Source organism: Choristoneura fumiferana, chromosome Z (assembly GCF_025370935.1).
Source record: "Choristoneura fumiferana chromosome Z, NRCan_CFum_1, whole genome shotgun sequence".
In the NCBI taxonomy this organism is placed as follows: Eukaryota; Metazoa; Arthropoda; class Insecta; order Lepidoptera; family Tortricidae; genus Choristoneura; species Choristoneura fumiferana.
Window position 1 is genome coordinate 20,284,260 of NC_133472.1, and position 20,771 is coordinate 20,305,030.

Below are 20,771 nucleotides of genomic sequence, written 5' to 3' on the forward strand. Positions count from 1 at the left end.
GCTCATTATCATACTCGCCAACTAGTTTTTTTGTTTCTGGTTCGTATCCACGTTTCATCACCCAAAACGCCTCTATAAACCAAGTTTAAAGTTCCTCTATTGATCAATTCTAGAGTTTTCCACATTAAGTAACCCAGCGCGCAATTTGTTCTTCAGAATTTAAGTAGGAGATCCAACCAGAAAGCAGCATTTTTATGCTCAGTTATTTTTAATAGTAGATTGTACACCAAGGGGATAAAGAACTGTATTATGTCACGGACGCTATATTGAATCCTGAGCGTAACGAAGGACTCCAGATTTAACTCCCAAGCGTAGCGAGGGTGTTGTGAGGTGGAGTCCTGACAGCGGTGAAGGATTTAAGCGCACCCAAGGCAAAATCAGTTTTATCCCCGAGGAGTAAACTCTACTTTTCTCACTTTTTGCGAGGCAATAAAAACCAAGGCTACTATTATATTACACATATATCAGTTATATTCCAAGCTAAATTGGTTTTTAAATATTAAAATTATAAGACTCGATTAAGCTTATTTAAAAGCACTCTTTAGGGTGCGTAAGGTGCAATTGAATATATCGATGCCCTTGAATCTATCGCTGTCATTTAATAATTTACAAGCACGCTTTACAAATATATTACGACCAAAACAGGTTCTACTTCGAAGTATCGAAAATAAATCATTTTTCCTACAGGGGCGCTCTCGTCTACGCGGAATATTAAACGAATTTGATGTAACAATGAAGGGGCATCTAATTGACAGTGCAGAACTTTATATAAAAGAAAAATGTCTACGCAATCACGGCGGTCACTAAGCGTCTGTAAAGAATGACGCTTAATTGAATCCGCGTAGTGTAAAACTGTCCGGTTCTGTAGTCGAGCGACTTTACGATTATTTTTTTGTAATCTTTCGATTCTGGTTATATGAACAGCATGAAAAGGTTTCCACACAGCACACGCAAAATCAAGATGGCTGCGGACAAAACTGTTATATAGGATTTTAGAAGTCAAAGAATTTTTTAATGGTTTACCAACGCGTAGTATAAAACCAAGTTGCTTGTACGTCAAGGGCAAAGATATCGACACGGCCAAAGTTACAAAAATATGTATACACGACTTTATGCTCTTAACATTAAGGCCGTGTATACATATTTTTGCAACTTTGGCCGTGTTGATATCTTTGCCCTTGACTGTAGGATTTAGTCAGAACTTTATCAACATGTGGAATAAAAGTTAGTTTACTATCCATTACAACACCAAGATCACGAATCTGTGTCACTCTATTCAAATGTTTGTCCGATAGTGTATATTCATAATCAAGGTTTTTTTTCCTTTTTTGTAAACTTTATTACATTGCACTTGTCTAGATTTAAAAATAAATTGTTATCTTTACAATAAGTAATCAGATTACTCAGGTCATTCTGTAGCAAAATAGGCTGCTATGCAAGCTATCTTAAATGTTTTCCCCGAAATTGTGCTCAACGGCTGTTATTATCATTACAATAAGTCTATTTGGAAAAAGGCCAGAGAACTTATGCTGACAAAAGAGAAAAACACAAGACGAATTAATATAATAAATAATCATAATAAATATCATGGGACACTTGACACCAATTGACCTAGTCCCAAACTAAGCAAAGCTAAAGTACTATGGACACTAGGCAACGGATAAACATGCTTATATAGATAAATACATACTTAAATACATATTAAACATCCAAGACCCGAGAACAAACATTCGTATTATTCATACAAATATCTGCCCCGGCCGGGATTCGAACCCGGGACCTCAAGCTTCGTAGTCAGGTTCTCTAACCACTCGGCCATCCGGTCGTCAATTGTTGGTCTTACTGCCGTATTGCCGTTACTACCCTTCGATAAAATAAAAGAAGGTTGGAACTATATAAAACAAGATACCCTCGAACTCCAAGACATAAAACGAGTGCCAACTTTTTTTTTTATATTTTGAAAAGTTTTGGATTCGGAGTGAAGAATTCATAAAAATTTGGTCCGTGTTTAGGCAACGTCACCGAACTACAATTTTTTTAGAAGGGTGGAACTTTAAGTTGTGTCGAAAAAAAGAGTAGATATCATTCAACTACTGAATGTCTTGCTGAATGACTCTGAATATTATGTTGTTTTGTTTGCAGCAAGCAAATATTAAACAACTATTCCAAAAATGATAGCCGTGGCTTCTTTTTGAATCTGGCTATAATTCTTTTCATTACTCGACAGCGATCTCGAGCCGTACGCTGCGCCCAGGCAGGCCGGGGCCGCGTCCACGCTCAGCACGAGCTGCGCCGTCGGTTCGAAGTGCGCCAGCACGCGCTCCGACGCCAGCTCGCGCTTGACTCGCTGCACAGCCTGTCGCTGCGGCGCGCCCCACACCCACTCTGTGTTAACTTTACTTGGACATGATTGTAAACCATCCTTATTAATAACATAGCCCAGATACGTAACATTACTTTTGAAGAATTCGCATTTCTCCTTCTGTAGTCTTAGCCCCGCGTCCTTTAGTCGTTGCAAAACTATTTTTAATCTTTCGAGATGTGAATGCTTGTTAGGAACAGTGACGCAAATGTCATCGAGCCAACAACTTACTCCGTCGATACCAGATAATAGGGTTTCCATGGATTTTTGGAATATCGCAGGCGCGTTAGCTAACCCGTACACCAAGCGAGTATATTTATACAATCCTTTTTGGGTATTGATAGTGGTAAGTTCTTGGGATTCGTCACTTAATAAAAATTGATTGTAGGCATTCTTAAGGTCAATTTTACTATAATGTTCGCCCCCTCCTATTTTGGCAAACACTTCCTCGATCCGCGGTAACGGGTATTTGTCAATTACTAGATCTTGATTTAATGTTACGGAAAAATCACCTGCAATCCTAACTTTCCCATTCTCCTTAAGAACAGAAACTATGGGAATGGCATATTGTGAATGGTTAACCGGTACTAATATACCTAAACTTACTAAACGATTTATTTCTTCCTCTACTTTATTCTTAAGAGCAAAGGGTACGGTACGGGGTTTGAAAAATTTAGGAACTGAATTCTCCTTTAATTTTAAATTAACTTTAAATTTATTAAATGACCCGAGTTCGTCTCGCCATAATTCATGATATTGTTCCAACAATCTGAGTACATCGCGGTCTTCACTCATATTATTCAACCTTGACTTTAAAACTAGAACATAAAATCTCGGCCGGGCAAAGGAGGTCCCCCGTTTTGTACAACAAAAATATTTATCAATTTAGTTTGTTTTTCGTATGTTGCTTCAATTGTAAAATAGCCTAGTGGTGAAATTTTATGTCCGTTATAAAGGCACATTCGTAAATTACTAGGTACTAATGGATAATCAGGAAACAATTCTAAGTATAAACACTCCGCAATTACGCAAGTACCAGAACCGGAGTCGAGCTCCATAGAAATAAGTTTAGTACCTAATTTTACCTTAATCTGAATTGGTTCAAGATTGATATACCTTAAATTAAAATTTTGACATTCGTCGCAACATGTTTCCTTTGCCGAATCTTCACTAGGCCCATTGTCAATATTGTTTATTTGTGACACTCTGTTTTGGCAAACCTTCTTCAAATGACCAACTGTACCGCACTTTTGACACCTATAGTTTTTATAGCGACACTTCCCGGCATCGTGGTTCTTCATGCCACATACGAAGCATCTGTTTTCATCCTGCTGCCGGCCCCGCGACTCGCCGCTCGCCGCCGCCACTGGCTCGGCTGCCGCTGCCGCTCGCTCGGCTGCCGCCGCCCCCGGTCGAGACGCGAAATAGTGGCTCCTCTTTGATGCCCGCCGCATTGCTCGTCATGAACGTTTTGGCGTCTCTAGCTAATTCCGCCTTTTCCGCTACTTGTAATGCTTCCGCTAACTTTACCGACGAAGCGTTTTGTTCGAACAACTTGTCACTTGGCCTAGGACGAAATGGTCCACGAGAACCGTCTCCAGTGCGTCGCCAAAATCATAAAGGCTTGCTAGGCCTCGTAGTCGCGCCGCCCAATCTCCCAAGGTTTTGCCTGAATTCCGAGTTGCCCCGTAAAATCTCGCCTTGTCCCCGTAGGTACACTGCTTCGGCCTGAAGTGCTCGTTGAGTAATGTCAGCAGCTCCACATAACTCAACGTTTCCACATCCTTCGGATACGCTAAGTTCCGCACCAAACGGTATGACTCATCACTAAGATTTGTAATCAATACTGCACTTTTATTCTCATCTGTTACTGCATTTGCCTTCAGATAGTAAGTCAGTTTTGTTCTAAATATTGACCACTCACATGTTTTATAAACAAAGCTGATCAAATTTCCCATTTGTGACTTTATCGTTATTTTATTTTTATTTTGCGTGGGTAATTTTGAATCCTCGATCGACACTGAGACGTATGGAGCAACAGAAACAACCGCGTTGTGGCAAAGCTGATTTATAACTGATTTCATAAGGTGCGTGACGACGCAGCGTACACGCATACACACACATATGCCAACATCCCACTTTAGCGTCGATGAATCTGGAGCAACAGCAGGTTTTGGACGAATCTTCATGCACATCATTGGTGAGTTTCACACAACCGTGTTGAAATTTTAAAAAATCAGGTAAGTATACTTAAATGACCTTTTTTGAAGTAACGATCTCTCCAAATTCAGAATACAACCGATCTGTTTGGATATTATAATAAAGTCATCGCCCTTAAATTTCCTCTCGTCCTAATTCCATTTGCCAACGACTGCTCAGCTTCGAAAAAAATGAAAAAAGTGGTTAATTTCTCACTAATTTGACAAGTTTTTCTTTCTTCTTAGAAAACTGCGTGAAATAAATAGCTCACTGCGTAGTACATACATTTTATTGTACCTAATATCCTTTTTTTTAGTTGGACCTGTATTGTTCTGGAAATATTACGGAATATCGACGGATTTAAATGTAACATAAAAATAAAACCACATATATATTTTAGAAGTTACAGACACATTTTATCACTTTGGAAGTGTCTCTCGCGCAAACTATTCAGTTTAGAAAAAAAAAAAATTAGAAACCTCAATATCATGTTTGAAGACCTATCCATAGATACCCCACACGTATGGGTTTGATGATAGAAAAATGTTTGAGTTTCAGTGCTAAGTATTACCCCCAAAATGTATTGTTTTTTTTTTTCTATTTTTGTGTGAAAATCTTAATGCGGTTCACAGAATACATCCGCCTTTTAAATATTAAGATATATTTAATATTAATAGGCATGACTATGTTAAGAAAAAAAGCGTTGTTCAAAAAATTCTTAAAATGACTGAAAGAATTATTTTTTCTTAAAAATTACACTAGTTTCTAAAAAGGATTTGTTAGTTGTTTTTTGTTTGTATACATTTTATTGTACTAAAAGCAAAAAAAGGTCTTCAATTGTATTTTTATTTATTTATTAAATAGTGCAATTATTATTATTTTGTATAATTTTCACAATTACACTTTATAATACAGCTCTTTCATAACTTTTAGTAGCTTTGTCAATACTGAAATGTTATGAAAGAGTCAAAAGACACATTTTTATAGTAAATGTTTCATTAATTGTTTTATAGTGTTTAAGGTTTTTTCGTATGGTTGTTAGTTTGGAAAATGCAATTTCCGCAAGGAAATATCGTCTAAAAATTGTATTTAAGCAATTCGTCTGATAGAAGAGCATTTCTAAAAAAGTTTGTACATTTTGCGGATATTATTTTAATTGCATATTATTACCTAGTTCTTAAAGATTCTAAATAATATATTTCTTAGAGATTGTAACTATAAATTAAGCTGTAAAGTTTAATCAATTGAATCGATCGAGGCAGTCGATAATTCCTATTTTGTGACTAAGATTCAATTAAGTATAATAAAAACCACACACATTATTTAGTTGCTTTTATTGAAGAAATAAGGTAGCAACAATAATATTGTTGTCGTTTTTAATAATAATTCTTACTCTTTTAAGGTACCTAATTACAAAAATAATGAAGATAATCACTCCTTTATGTTACAAGTTGCATTAATATTATTTGGAAATTATCATAATTAAATTGGTAAATATTCGTCTGAAATATTTAAAATTATATGACATTCAAACAAAATATAAATAAAAAATATCAAAACCTTCGTATTTTTTTGCGGGACAGTAACAATAATAGGAACATTGGTAACAAATTAGGAACTCTTAGGCACAGTGTGCATTAGTCAATTTCAATAATATAATTATATTATAAATGAAACAAAAATAGTTTTTCTTCATATTAAACAAAAAAGAATAATTATGTACTTAAATCACATAATACAGGGTGAAATCAAAATGTTGATACAAAATGTTGTGTTAAATTATTTATTCATACCTTCTTATTATGAAGAGATCGCAGAAAAACATTTAAAAATATTAACTTTTGATGTATATATGTTAAGTCTTTAATATTGTACATAAAAACATGAATTTAACAGTTAACAAGAGAAATAGATGTACAAGACATTCTCAAATTTAATAGTCTACACACTGCCTTAGGGATCCTTTTTTGTTACTCCCATTTCCTAGCCATACTCCATTTAAAAGTAACAAAAAAGGAAGTAACGATATGGTACCTGACACATTTAAAAATTCGTCAAACCAAATATAACGTACAATTTCAGCAAATAATTTAAGCATACAAATCTTGATAAAGTGTTAATAAATATAATTCATGTCAAAGTAATAAAAAACCAAAACTTACCCAAGTTTTCCAGTAACAAAAGTGGACTTTTATTTCAGTTATGACCAACCACGCACTTGTTTCAACCAGCAGTTCGATTTTTGAAATGTGACGGTTTCTGATTAAAGATGGCCAAATGATGCTAGTGTTGCCAGCTTCCTATTAAGAATCTACCAAATTTTGTAGAAATACCTTTTAAGGACGAAAATGCGGTAACAAAAACTGGAATCAAAATAGGAACTTTTTGTAGGACAAACTTTAATTTTTAAATATATTTCTTAGACAATCATATGAAAAACATGTAGAAAATGATTGCTTGAGACTATAAGAAGGTAATAAAACAGAACACTGAATCGAGACCTTAAAACTGATTTAAAAAATCGATATTTAAGGTTCGAAATTTACAATGGGACATTTAACTTTTCTACAAATTGTACTGGACGATTATTTTAAAAATATGTTTTTTAAATAATCAAATACATATGTATTTAAGACAACTAATTGTTATTTAAGATAATGAAACGAATTTTATGTTTAATAGTTCTAATAAAATATGCAGTGGCCTCGTGATTAAAGAAAACAATAAATCGGCAAAGGACAATGACAAACGACAAATGTACAAACTTTTTTAGAAATGCTTAGAAAACAATTTTTACATACATTTGCATACTAGTGTCTTTGCAAAATGCTAGTTTCTGACTAAATCTTTTTTTATACATTTTTAAAATCTCAAGAGTTTATTTCTTTTTATCCGTCATCGGTCCCGTCCACACGTTTTTATCGCAGCGTGAAAAACCACGCTGAACGGAACGGCGGCGGCCGTCTGCCTCAGCCCGCCTAAATTGAGGCCCTAATTCATACCATAGACTGCATGAAAGCCCCGCATGCGTCCAGAGGCTGAGGACTAAAGTGACAACGCCAGTGTTTTTATTTATTTTCGTTGACTGTGTGTTTTTACCTAAGTTTCTGAAAGTTATTTGTATGTTCTTTAGTTTTAAAGTGTTTTAGCCTTTTTATTTTTAGTTTATATGCCTTCACAGCCCTGTTTAACCTCGGTCAAACTGCTGTATTGCCCCACTTGTGGGGACAACAAGCAATATAAGGGACAGAGATGGCTCACTATCCATACAGCTCGCCGACTTGGTACTCGCATGGTTGTCGACCCCGCGGTGCCAAATGCCTCTCAGCCGACGCCTTCCTTTTCCGCTTGGGTTCCTACAGCTGCACCTATTAAAAAAAAACTCTTGCCGAAAGACTAGGGCTGTTGAAGGCTTCAATAACAATTGTAAAAAGAATTCCCCGTGGTGCAGTTACCAAGTTACCAGTTTGCCTCACTAAGTGCATAGCCAAAGTTGATTCGGATAATTCTACTCAGGCTTGGGAGTGTCTGCTTACATTTTAATAATTTAAACGGGCCTTTTTTCTGTCAGTTGCATTTCTTCTGCAATCGGTGACCCGCAACTGACAGGCGTAATTTGTACAAATTACGAGTATACTCGTAGAGTTAAAAATTGAATAGAATTACTGATTAAGTAAAATCATTCGAATATTTTTTGAAATTATTAAGATATTTAACAATAATCCAATATACTAACATGAAATCAACAAAGGTTGTTGGGATGTCTGAGGTTCTCAGAATATTATTTAACACCTTGTATAGGTGAGTCCATAGTCTTTTTTCCCGTTAACCTCGGATATGTATGAAGTTCAAGCATGTGGTTAAGCAGTCTATGTCCTAATATATAATAATATATTCTTATATAATTCCCAATATTCTCCTAATGTAGTGTAGTAGCAACAAGTTCCTAGTATAGTCTTTGAACTTGTCCATATTTCAATCTAAATACAGATTGTATGTCTTGGAAGTTATTATTAAAAAAGAAGTCATACATATTATTATTTATTTTATTAGTTGTTGTGTTGTTGTTAAATCGGTTAGGATACTCATTAATTTTATCATGTAATAATCGACTTACAAGTCATTTATTGTACTCGTACTAGCATGCCCCGTCTCTTATATAAAGTCCATAAAGTCTCCGCACGCTCCCCTTCGTGCCGGAAAATACAAACGACTTAATTATATTTTCCTCTCTCCTCAGTCTCTGCCCGACTGCTACCCCGCTTTTATAACTTTGACATGTATGTAGAGCTAAAGCTAAAGCTTCGCTAGGTACCGCAATCAACGTCATGTCTATCAACTTCTTAAATAATTAGATCCTATCGTTTTTTAGATATACTTTAAAACGAAAAACCCCTTGTTTAAACAACCGTCTGTCTGCCATGACCCCTTTTCACAGAAATGCGTAAAGATATCACGTTGATATTAATAAGTGCTCAGAGTCATTAAACTTTCTTACAATCATAACACGGAAACAACTTTCTGAAAGTGTATTTTTATACTAAATCGTTACCAAATCCCTTTTTATAAATGTTCCCAAACGAGTTAGTTACCTACATAATTCCATAGGTTTTAAATCTTACATGAAGATTGTATGAAATAAAAAAGATTTTCTTATTTATAGACTTTGACACTGGGAAACCGATCGACCAGCAGAAAATCGTAATCGCTTGCATACGCCAATAGTAGCGTATGTGGTGGTGCGTCCGGTTCCTGTCCGATAAACCGACTTTTTTGTCATTGATAAATCTTAGATATACATACATACAATCTCATTATGCTTACCCCTTTTGCGATTTTTGTAACTACAATATCTTCTACAATAACTCCTACAACTACAACTTCCTGTTCCGCTACTACACGTGCAATATAGCTATGTTTGTGCGAAACATATGTGATTTCATCGAGAAATACGCCCTTCTCCACTTTTACATAAATGAATATATATCAGACCGACTAACATCACGAACTTCATTGTTACTAACGCTGACAACAGTTTTACCTGTTTTAATGAGTAAGTAGTTATAACCTGCAAGAAATAAAATATTTTTCGATGTTGCAACATTAATGAATAATGTTAAAGTCGTGAAGTACACGGGTATCCTGTATCATGCATAGCTAGTACATTCTTCGATGAGATGGAGTAATTTTGTTGGATAGTTCGTGACAAAAGAATCGTCTTCAATTAATCACAGATCATAATTGTACGTATGAATTACCTGACACTATCTCCGGGACGTCATGTTCGCCGTATTGCGCGCGTGTTCCAATCACTTCACATTTATTCGCAGAATACCTGCAAAAGATAATTTTAAACATTATTGATATTATGTGTTTCTTTCAATTTTGTTATTTTCATTTTCGTTGGTGAAATAGCAGCTATCACATTGGTTATCGTTTTTGTCACATGTAAATCTATCATCGTCTGAAATTACAGCGCCACCAATGAAAATGGTTTAGAATAAAGGTAAGAGGTGCAGTTGGCGTAAGTAATCCGAATTACAATAGTATTAGTATGGGCTTTTCGTGTCAAATAAATGAAGTTGTTTGAAATACTGCGTATTAAAAAATGAAAATTAAAATATTTATTACTTATGTAACAAATACGAAATACAATTAGCAGTGCCCGGCGAACCCCAAATTAGGCTGAGCCTGTATCTTGGGACCCAGCGAGCGATTAAGTTACTTAGACGCCACAAAATCTCAATCTGGTCTGGGCAATTAAGATGCATATACAATACAATTTAGATTCCCGACCTGATTTACTTATTTCAAAAAAATCATCGTATAAGCATTCTGAATAAACATGCTCCAATAGCAGTGAGTGAGTTTTGAACGATATGGCGGATGTCCCTTAGCCAATTCATGAAATGGCGGCATTTCACGATATGCCTAGGAATTTCGTGATCTGGCGGATTTTACGATCGGCCGCCGACATATACACGACTTTAAGGTCGTGTATACATATTTTTGTAACTTTGGCCGTGTCGATATCTTTGCACTTAACTGTGCACCAAATGAACCGAAATCATAACCTAGACTTTTTTTTCTTTAATTTTTTTTCGGTCATTGGCTAATTATACAAAGTGTCACGTGCACTTCGTTTTTCTTTCACAAACACAATTTTGCACACACAGACCCCGAATACATCCGAGACTTACTGTTGTCTACATTATTTGAATACCCCTCCTGCACGGCCCTCGGCAGTCGGCAGTTGGCTACCAGACACTGATCGATAGCCCAGGAACACGCAGAAACGCGATTACAGCCTCTGATTAATCAACGCTAACAGCCAATACCAAATTTAACGTTAGGGCAAAATTAAATGGTGGTTTCATTCAGATAACTTTTTGTTTCACAAAAAAAACCTAGATCTTTATTTCAACGGCCCAATAAGTATCTTATCAGCCGATGCCATTCCAAAACACATTTATGTTTCTCTACGATGTCGTACCGCGCGGCCTTAGAGGTCCACGTCGGCGATGAGGACAGCACACGCGCACTCGTTGCAAAGAGCTTACACAATGTTTTTTTATTTGCAGGATGAAAAGTAAAACGAAAGTGCATCCAATTTGAAATCCATTTGCTGGTAAGCCGTCCTTCAGTGCCCTTAGTTTAAGTTTTCGGTTACAAAATACGTCTCGATCGCGTTCGCGTTAAAATCTCGATTTGTATGCAATCACGAACAGCGCCTCTAGCGGAACGTTTCTGATGTTCGTGTTTCCATACAAATCGAGATTTTAACGCGAACGCGGTCGAGACGTATTTTGTAACCGAAAACTTACACTAAGGGCACAGTAGATACGCGGTTTAGCTTGGAGACGTTAGTGCTAGAAACCTTTAATTTTGCATGAGTTTAAGTATACAGGGTGTTTGGCAGTCGGGTGTAGAGGTTTTAAGGGATGATAGGTCATTCTGAATAATTTTGACCACATTTCGTATTATGCTAAGTTGAATTTTTTCTTTAGTGGTATAGCCAGTACAGACTACGTTGCACACAATTGCACTGTGAAAACGATGCTTCTTCTTTTGGAAATATCCATAAAATATGTTTTTTTATGTTCTATTTTTTTAAATGGCACATGATTAGAAAGCCCGTAAATCAAAGAAGTTTATTAAGTAATTAACCGACTTTAAAAAAAGGAGGAGGTTCTATGTTCCAATGTTTGTATTTTTTTTGTGTATGTTCACCGATTACTCAGTCAATTGTGGACCGACTTTCAAAATTATTTTTTTATTCAAAAGGGTACTCTTTTTTGGTGGTCCCATTGTCACCAAATCAAGATCTGATGATGGGATCCTAGGGAAATCGAGGGCAAACCTCAAATTTTATAGGCACACCTATGGCGATTTTGGCATTTTTAGCATTAAGATAAGCATTTACATTCAGAATGTATCATTTGGTAAACTGGACCTGATGAAGAAGACCGTAGATGGCCAATGGAACTCGTCAAAGCTAAGTAATGCTCGCTCGTCATGAGACAAACCGAAACGATAATGATTAATATACCTAGATAAGCAAAGAAGAAGGAGTTTTGAGTTAATGATTTTTTCGAACTGATCTGATGCTGAAGCCGGAAGGTAAGCAACGGAACTCTGTTATAAAACAACGGAACTAAGCCGTGTTTGGGCTTCATGGAATCGTTGTGAGATGAACTTTGCCTACGAATCACTAAAAAGTGAGAAATAAAGATTTTTTTTAATAAAAAAGTAAAACCGATTGCAAAAAAATAAAAAAATAACAAAAAATGGAACCGACTACAAAACCCTTGAAAATATTTTTCTAGGTAGGTACCTACTAGCTCGAAGTCGGTGACTCAGCACGACCCAGCAGGATCGATTGAAACCCATATTATGTAGGTGAGGTAGACGACTATTGTTCCATTCCTGCTGGCTCGTACTGAGGCACCGACTTCGAGCTAGTAGGTACCTACCTAGAAAAATATTTTCAAGGGTTTTGTAGTCGGTTCCATTTTTGTTATTTTTTAAATTTTTTGGAGTCGGTTTTACTTTTTTGTTAATAAATTTCTTTGGTTGTATACTTGTGCCATCCACGAAGACGCGTGATTTTATCAAAATTAGACATTAATGACACTGTTATAAGAACCACGGCACGCGTCAGCGTGAATGTCTCTACCTAGAGGCGTAAATCGCTGATATTTTTTTTGTTGACACTTTTGTAACTATCATCTCTTACAAACACTACATCCGACTGCCAAGAACCCTGTACATTACCACGTGGATAAAGTGGTAAAAATCTTATTAAAAAAATACCATAAGCTAAAGTTTTTTGTTTTTTGCTCTCGTTTAAACCATTGTGGGGTAGGTATCGTTACATTACTATTGTATGGTTTTTCAAAAACGTTTAGATTTACTAAGATCATTTTTGTATTTAGGGATGCGTTTGCAAAATATTCAGCTTTAAAGTACTCATCATGTCGCCCCGCTCCCCGTCAGGCTAAACCGTTGGCTTGTAAATTATGCAAAAATTCGGGACTTTTCAATTGTGGTTAAAAGTCACGTTTCCATCGATGTTCAAAGCGTACCGCATAAAAGGTGTATCGTCACTTATGTCAAAAATATTGTTGATAAACCTTAACAGGGGCGGTTTGTCGAACCTTCAAAAATATTCTAGGAGAATTATAAGACTCCCGGTGTAACTAATTAAAAGGAAAACTATCACAGCTTAAATAAATGGTAGGTTTTACAAGTTGACGAGTAACAGCCGATAAAAAAATAATACAGAATATTTGTCGCGCATAGGTAGTTCCACCAGAGCTGTGGTCACGCACACAAGAACAAGTCATGTAATGGCAGCGGGATTTTGAAGTGCCATGACAGCTAAACGCTGCACTTAAGCCTTCTGAGACTGTGCATTTCACTTAAAAAGTAGGAAAGGAAACCTAGAAAATTGTGCTCTCTTAGCGTAGGCGTTCGCTAACTAAACACACGGCCGAGTGGACGGCGCGGGCCGGCTGGCATTTTTAGAAAAACGTATCTGTGTCCTGAGAAGTGGCAATCGCTCCGGAACGTTGCGGTTTCTATAATCTCCATCTCCAATCTACAACTCCGACCAATTGCCATTCCACTGCCGAGCTCAAGCCTCCCCTAACGAGAGTGCTTAGGCTGGCCTCCACGCAGGCTCTCTAACTTTTAAATTGCTTCGCAAACGAAAAGCATTGGGTACCTAAATTTAAAATATAATTTTGCACATTTTTTTGAAAGAAATATGCAACGGTAACCTTCACTATGGGATAGACCAAAATAAAATTCACACACACCGTTATTTATATTGATTATATCATAATTATAATATTTTGGTATACGCAGTCTGTAAGCTAGACCACGTCTGGACATGGCGAAGCTGTAGGTAGGTTTCATTATTTGGATTACGGAACCTTAAACAATTATAGTATAAGTAATTATGAAGATTTTATTAATTTATTTTTATAATTGTTGGACATGGCATGGCATGAGTTAATGCAAAATCGTCTCGAATGTTTTCTCTCCACTTGAGTGCAATTTGTCCGGGCAAAGTCGTCGAGTACCCTCCATGGTGAAACTAAACTGAATTTATAGTTTTGCAAGCAAATAAAACGAGTTTTTGCAAGGGTTTTTTATTCTGATATGAGACTGGTTGGTAGGAGTAGTATATAATCCGAATAGTTACGAATGCAGAGGAGCATGCAATATGAACCGTGTTGGAAACTAAGACACTACAAGATTGACATTTGTGTAAAGGGTTTCATGATCTAGAACTTGAAAAAAAATGAGCTACCTTCCATTTTTATTTTACGGAAAAAATATTTTATAAAGAAGATATTAATGCTGGTTCTGGATGCCGCCCTAACATGATGTGCTGTTGTTCCAAAATTTGAGTTTACTAAGGGTTTAACAGGATAGTCTCAGATAACCTAACCAACAAAAAGTTGGAAAACGCCCGACTTTGTCACTTCCAAGTTTAATATCTCAAAAACGGCTAAACCGATTTTCGTTGAGTTTCTTGCCGGATTCTTCTCAGCAGAGGTTTTTCCGAACCGGTGGTAGTTTTTTTTTGACATTCATAAGTGCTTGTTATAGCCTAAATTGAATAAAGATATTTTGACTTTGATAAAATACATCAAAAAAACCGCATTCAAATCGGTCCACCCGTTTAAGAGCTATGGTGCCACAGACAGACAGACACACAGACATACAGACACACAGGCACACAGACACACATAGCGGTCAAATTTATAACACCTCTCTTTTTGCGTCGCGATGGGGGTTAAAAATCCCAAAACGTGGAAGTTGAAAGTATAGTTAACCGATATGCTTTAATATTTAAAGTCCGTGCCATGCCTGGTTTTGGAAAAGGACGGACCCGTCTCTTCTCTTGTAACTACTGAATACGGCGAATTACTAATAACTCTGTATATCTTATTTTACTTTGTAGTTACAGGCTCACAAAGTCGAAGATCCCATCCCTAGGGCCTGGCCTATGGAAATGGATGCGATTCATGCCCACACCGCTCTGATTCCAGAAGGAATCGAGGGCGTAACAGCTAACCTTTGGAGGCGGCTAGCGTAAGCTTACGTAAGGAAGCTAAAAGCTTACTAAATAATGACTTGCCTTAAACCTTTTAATTTATTTTTTAAATAAAAAAAATGGCATTTTTAGCTTCAATATTCGATGAGATCCCATCACTAAGTAGTGAACATGAGAACCTCATTTAGTAAGTAGTACAACAGCAAATACTACTAAAACTAAACTTAAAAGCAAAACTTGTGATTTGTAGCTTCATTATTGGCTGAGCTCTTTTTACAAGCAGTTGGCGATCATGTGACCTTCATTTAGTAAGTGGTTATAAGTAAATGCGGCTAAAAACTAAGCATAAAACCGAAATTTCGGATTTGTAGCTTAAAAGACATAAATTATGAAAGCATCAAATATTTTTATGCCATCCACCTTAAGGGTTTTAGTATGTAAAAAAGAAAAAAGAAGGAGTTCCAGTATAAGTTGGCTACAGTAAAACCCGGTTAGTATTTACGTCTGAGCAAGAGAAAAAAAATACGGACTATTTATTAAAGTGCGCCAATATTTACTTTGGAAGTCGGGTGTAACTACTGTGCAAAAGCCAAAGAAAGTAGTTGCTGGAAAGAGTATGAAGCAGGTCGGTGCTGTGACATCCTTTGAAAGGGGTATTTTGGTTTTTGAAATTTCTCGATCATTTCATAAATCATGTGTGTAAACTTTGGAAGAGGATACAGTTTTGTTTTTATTGGATAACCACAACTCACACGTAAACGTTGAAGTTGACGACAAAGCGAAAAGAAACCATGTCATGTTACTGTCGTTTCCGCCACATTGCTCGCACAATCTACAGCCTCTCGATGTAGGTTTATATGGTCCTTTAATAAATTACATAAGCCGAAATCAGACCAAGTGCATGACCAACAACCCAGGAAAAACCATGACAATACACGATCTTCCAGAAGTAGTCAGAATTCGCTTCCATTGGCATTAAATCCCAAGCGGCTTGACATGTACCGACAACACCGATGGCGAGAACTTACTGGATGACATGTCATTAAATTTAGAAAATCCTGAAATTTTAAATGACATGCCTTGTTTGGACATAATAAGAAATGGACAGAACTAATACGATACGCCAGTTATTTAAAAACGTATTAAAAGTTTATTTTTAAATACATACAGAGTCATTGAAGCTCGCCCGATTTACACAATATTTATATACAAAATTATTTTGAAAATAAGCAGCCGCCTCTACCGCTACCGGATATCGTATGTTTCTTGAGACAAATGTTATAAACTTGCTTATTAAGGACCGTGCCAGAATGAAAGTGGACAACTTAATGTACGATCATATAAATACTGGATCCTGCATCAAAGAATAAACAGTTGTAGTTGTTTATGAAGGCCAGTTTAGTGTATTTTTTGACCGTGACAAACACCAATTTAAATTCTAATGCATTGTCAAGATAGGACGAATAAACTTAGACGTTCAGAAAATTCGCAAAAGAAGTATAAAGTTAGTCTATCAGGTGTGCACAAATTAATAAAAAGGTTTAGTGAAACTACTAGTTGCAAGATCTGCCTGAGTCTGGCAGAAAGCGAGGTACGTTGGGACTCGGTACTGGAGAAGAAAGTGATGCGGATGTTTCTACAAAATCCGTCCCTTTTGGTATGAGACGCCGCAAAAAAAACCAAATCGTCGTCTTCAACGATTCAGTGAATCAAATTAACGTGTAACTTAAAAACATACAAAAACAGCCCAAACGAGATGATAAGCAGACGGCAGCTGCCCGAAATCGCACTAGAAAACTCTACGATCCTGTACTAACTAAGAAAAAGCTATGCATAATAATAGACGATGAAACATATTGTAAATTGTATTTTAAAACCTTACCAGGACTCCAGTTTCTCACTGTGCCTACTAGTAAAAAGGTTAATTAAAAGGATAAGTCCACCGGTGTTGAGAAATTCGTTAAGAAGATATTGGTTTGGCAAGAAATCTGTCAATGTAGGATGTGAACCAAAGCATTCCTTACCACAGCAAACTGAATTATATCGCAAGGAGTGCTTGGAAAAAAGGCTGGTACTCTTCATCAGAAAGCACAGGATATCAACTTTTGGGCAGACTTGGCATCATGCCATTATTCTAAGGCCACGCTAGAATGGTACAGAGCCAACAAAGTGGACATAGTAGAAAAAGACATGAACCCACATAACTGCCCTGAAGTCCAGCCAGTAGAAAGATACTGGGCTATAATGAATCGGCACCTACAAAAAAATAACAAAGCTGCATCGTAAGTCAATGACTTTAAAAGCAAATGGAATAGCGTATCAGAAAAGGTGACAGACAGTGTCGTCCAAAATGTGATGAAGAATATAAAAAAAAGTCAGATTGCTGGCAAAATAAGTCATCCCATCCCTGCCTATATACGTCCCACTGCTGGGCACAGGCCTCCTCTCAGAACAAGAGGGCTTGGGCCATAGTTCCCACGCGGGCCCAGTGCGGATTGGGAACTTCACACGCACCATTGAATTGCTTCGCAGGTTTGTGCAGGTTTCCTCACGATGTTTTCCTTCACCGCAAAGCTCGTGGTAAATTTCAAATGTAATTCCGCACATGAATTTCGAAAAACTCAGAGGTGCGAGCCAGGGTTTGAACCCACGACCCTCTGTTTGTGAGGTGATAGGTCAAACCACTAGGCCACCACGGCATACAAACCACTAGGCCACCACGGCAAATAAGTAGTTTACTGTAAATTCCTAAGAATAGTTTATTGAAAATATGTTAAAGATTGGTTTATTTCATGTTTTATTATTTAAATATTACTCAGAATAAAAAATATCGACCTTTCCAATTGTCCACTTTCATTCTGGCATGGTCCTTATTTAAGCTACACTATTGTAGGCAAATGTACCTACAGCCAACGCGTAGTTTAGATATAGCCCGTAACTTATAAAAATTACGAATAGGTATTCCAAATTCGAATTCCAAACATGTTAGGTATGTTCGGTGTTTTGAATATCTGCGTTCAAATTAAAATTATTACTGTGAAGTAATTAGTAGTTCTTATACCGCCTCCACATGCTTGGCAAACAACGGCAAACAGCGAACACGAACGTGTGGATAGGTGTTCGCCTGTGTTTGCCTGTTTTTGTTCGTGTTTGCCAGTGATCGGCGTCGGTGTCGGTTTTTTATTTGTGCACAAATCAAAGAGTATTCGACAAACGTGTTTGCGATGTATCCAAACCTTGTACGATTTCTTTGAATTTGGATCATCCACAAACGACTTGGTTTCCTTCTTTTTCGTTTAATTTCATTTTGCTTTCTTTTTTAAATAAAAATAGGTCAAACCGAAAGTAATCGCTGCCACAACAAGCTCGTCGTCCGCCATGTTTGCCAATCCGGCGGCATATACTAGCATGTTCGCCACGCCTGGGGATGTCGTGTTTGTGGTTGGTGATTGTAGTCAGGGTGTTGGCAAGTGTTTGGTATTTGTGACAAACACCAAGCATGTGGAGGCGTCATTACAGTTTCTTTATTTAGTAATCCTTTTTTGATAATCCCTTAATATTAATAATTCCTGGATGAAGCAGGCAATTTTCAAGTAAATCTCTGAATACAAACCGAATCACTTAATTTCATGTGGGATGTAGATTCCATACAGCAAAATATCACATGTACTTGTCGCGTTATGTGGCATATAGGTACGTACTTATGTACGTAAGAAGGCCGGCCTGTATACATTAGTAAGACATTTTGACCTTGTTGCCAAAAATGATTTTTTTTCAAAAAATTTAATTTATTCAATATTATATTCTGCATTAAATAACAAAAAAATGAGGTTGTCGCTATCTCGCAAGTATTTAAAAAAATATATTTTTAAGCTTCTATGAACAACCTTGTTTTTTTTTTGGAAAATGAATTACTATTAGTTGCATGTAATATCCAAATTTTAAAGAAATCGAAATACTAGTTTAGCTACAAAAAACTTCTAACTTTATTTTTTTTATTATTTTAGCCAAACCAAGGAGATTCAAGGCTTGGAAATTGGTAAAGCGATATCTTATAAGGAGACAAATAAACGCACCTATGAAAGGTATACATTTCAGCCAGAGGCAGTTTCACTATAGAATTGCGGCCAGACCCTTTCGCATTTATAATATTAGTGGGATACGAATTAGATTAGTATATACTTTATTTATTCCTCACAAAATATTAAAATAACAATTCAACCATAATTAACAATGCAATACTTAATTATATTTTTAATTAGATATTGTTTTGTTTCGTAGCTGTGAAAGAAAAGTATTCGTTGATTTTTGATATTTTATAGAGAAGTTCGACATTCGCAATTTATGCTCAGTTAAATAATTTTTTGAAGTGTATCGTAAATAATTAAAATTCGCAAAATGTTGCAAAACAAACCAATAGGTAGTTAAAACAAAAAAAATACTAGATATCTGCTAAAAATACACTGCATCGTATCATAAAATATTTCGTCAAATAAAGAAAAATAGGAAAGCGCACCCCGAGCAGTTCCGAGCTCGCGGCTGCCGGCGCGGCTTGCTGCCGCGGTCGCGGTGCCGCCGCGACCTTGGCGCCGCGAGGTCAAGGACGAACGGCTTCCACACACCTGCCATCGAGAACGCAGCGTTAGCTCTTTGCTCACGTATTATTATCCAAACCAAGTCTACCGATTATACCTATAACTCCGACCAAATAACAGATGTACAATAATTTCAGCCATTTGAACGCAGATAATAGCAGGCGCTGCCCATTCCGCGATTACGTTCTCCGCTACAAGTAGATGTCTGGGGCCCCTTGGAAGGGGCTATTCAGTGGTTGCCTCGCACTACCTCTGATTGCCCGTGTGACGCGCTCGCGCTTATTTTCGCGTTTAAACGAACGCGTTTTTACTAGTATAATATATTATATTATTTTTTATCAATATAGTTACTAAAATTAATAATATATTGATCATTGAATAATTAGTAACTTACCTAATAATTGAAAATTTTATAATTTAATAATAATATTTTTTATCAAACAGACATTTTTGTTGTAAAGGGTCGTTATAATAAATAAAACTAAATACCATCCATCCCAGCCTATATACGTCCCAATGCTGGGCACAGGCCTCCTCTCAGAACAAGAGGGCTTGGGCCATAGTGCCCACGCGGGCCCAGTGCGGATTTGTAACTTCACACGCACCATTGAATTGCTTCGCAGGTTTGTGCATGTTTCCTCACGATGTTTTCCTTCACCGCGAAGAACTAAATAAATGGAGATATATTAGAGTATTTTGTTATTAATATAGTAAATCTCAATATTTGCATGACTTATAAAGTTTGAATGTATGAGCCTCATGAATCGTTGAACATCATGTAATGTACAGTCAAGGAATTTAATTCATGGGCCACCATGGAACCTTTTCAAAGGAAAAGTCATTACGACTTTCCTTGTTAATTAATGCGATGTCACTATGACGTTTACTGAGAAATGGTTCCATGGTGACCAATGAATTAAACTCCTTGACCGTACTACATTTAAAGCAAATAAATAAATTTCATTTCATTTCAATCAAAATAGAGCCTTTGTCATGCATGTTAACATAACACATTTTTCGCGTTATTTTATGACGTATAAACCTATTA

At 36.6% G+C, this 20,771-nt stretch overlaps 1 protein-coding gene across 3 annotated transcripts in view; it reads right to left on the reverse strand.

Annotated features, from left to right (window-relative positions):
* The window catches only part of LOC141431071 (acetylcholinesterase-like), a 79,670-nt gene that overhangs the window by 12,739 nt on the left and 46,160 nt on the right, over positions 1-20,771 (reverse strand). Inside the window, exons 2-3 of one of the 3 annotated variants that reach the window (XM_074092061.1) lie at positions 19,645-19,750; positions 9,820-9,896 (exon numbers count right to left, since the gene is read on the reverse strand). The exons of 1 other annotated variant lie outside the window; for it this stretch is intronic. The gene's annotated coding sequence lies outside the window, so the exon portion shown is untranslated. The remainder of the gene's footprint in view (positions 1-9,819; positions 9,897-19,644; positions 19,751-20,771) is intronic. One more of the 3 variants, XM_074092051.1, reaches the window with a different exon arrangement.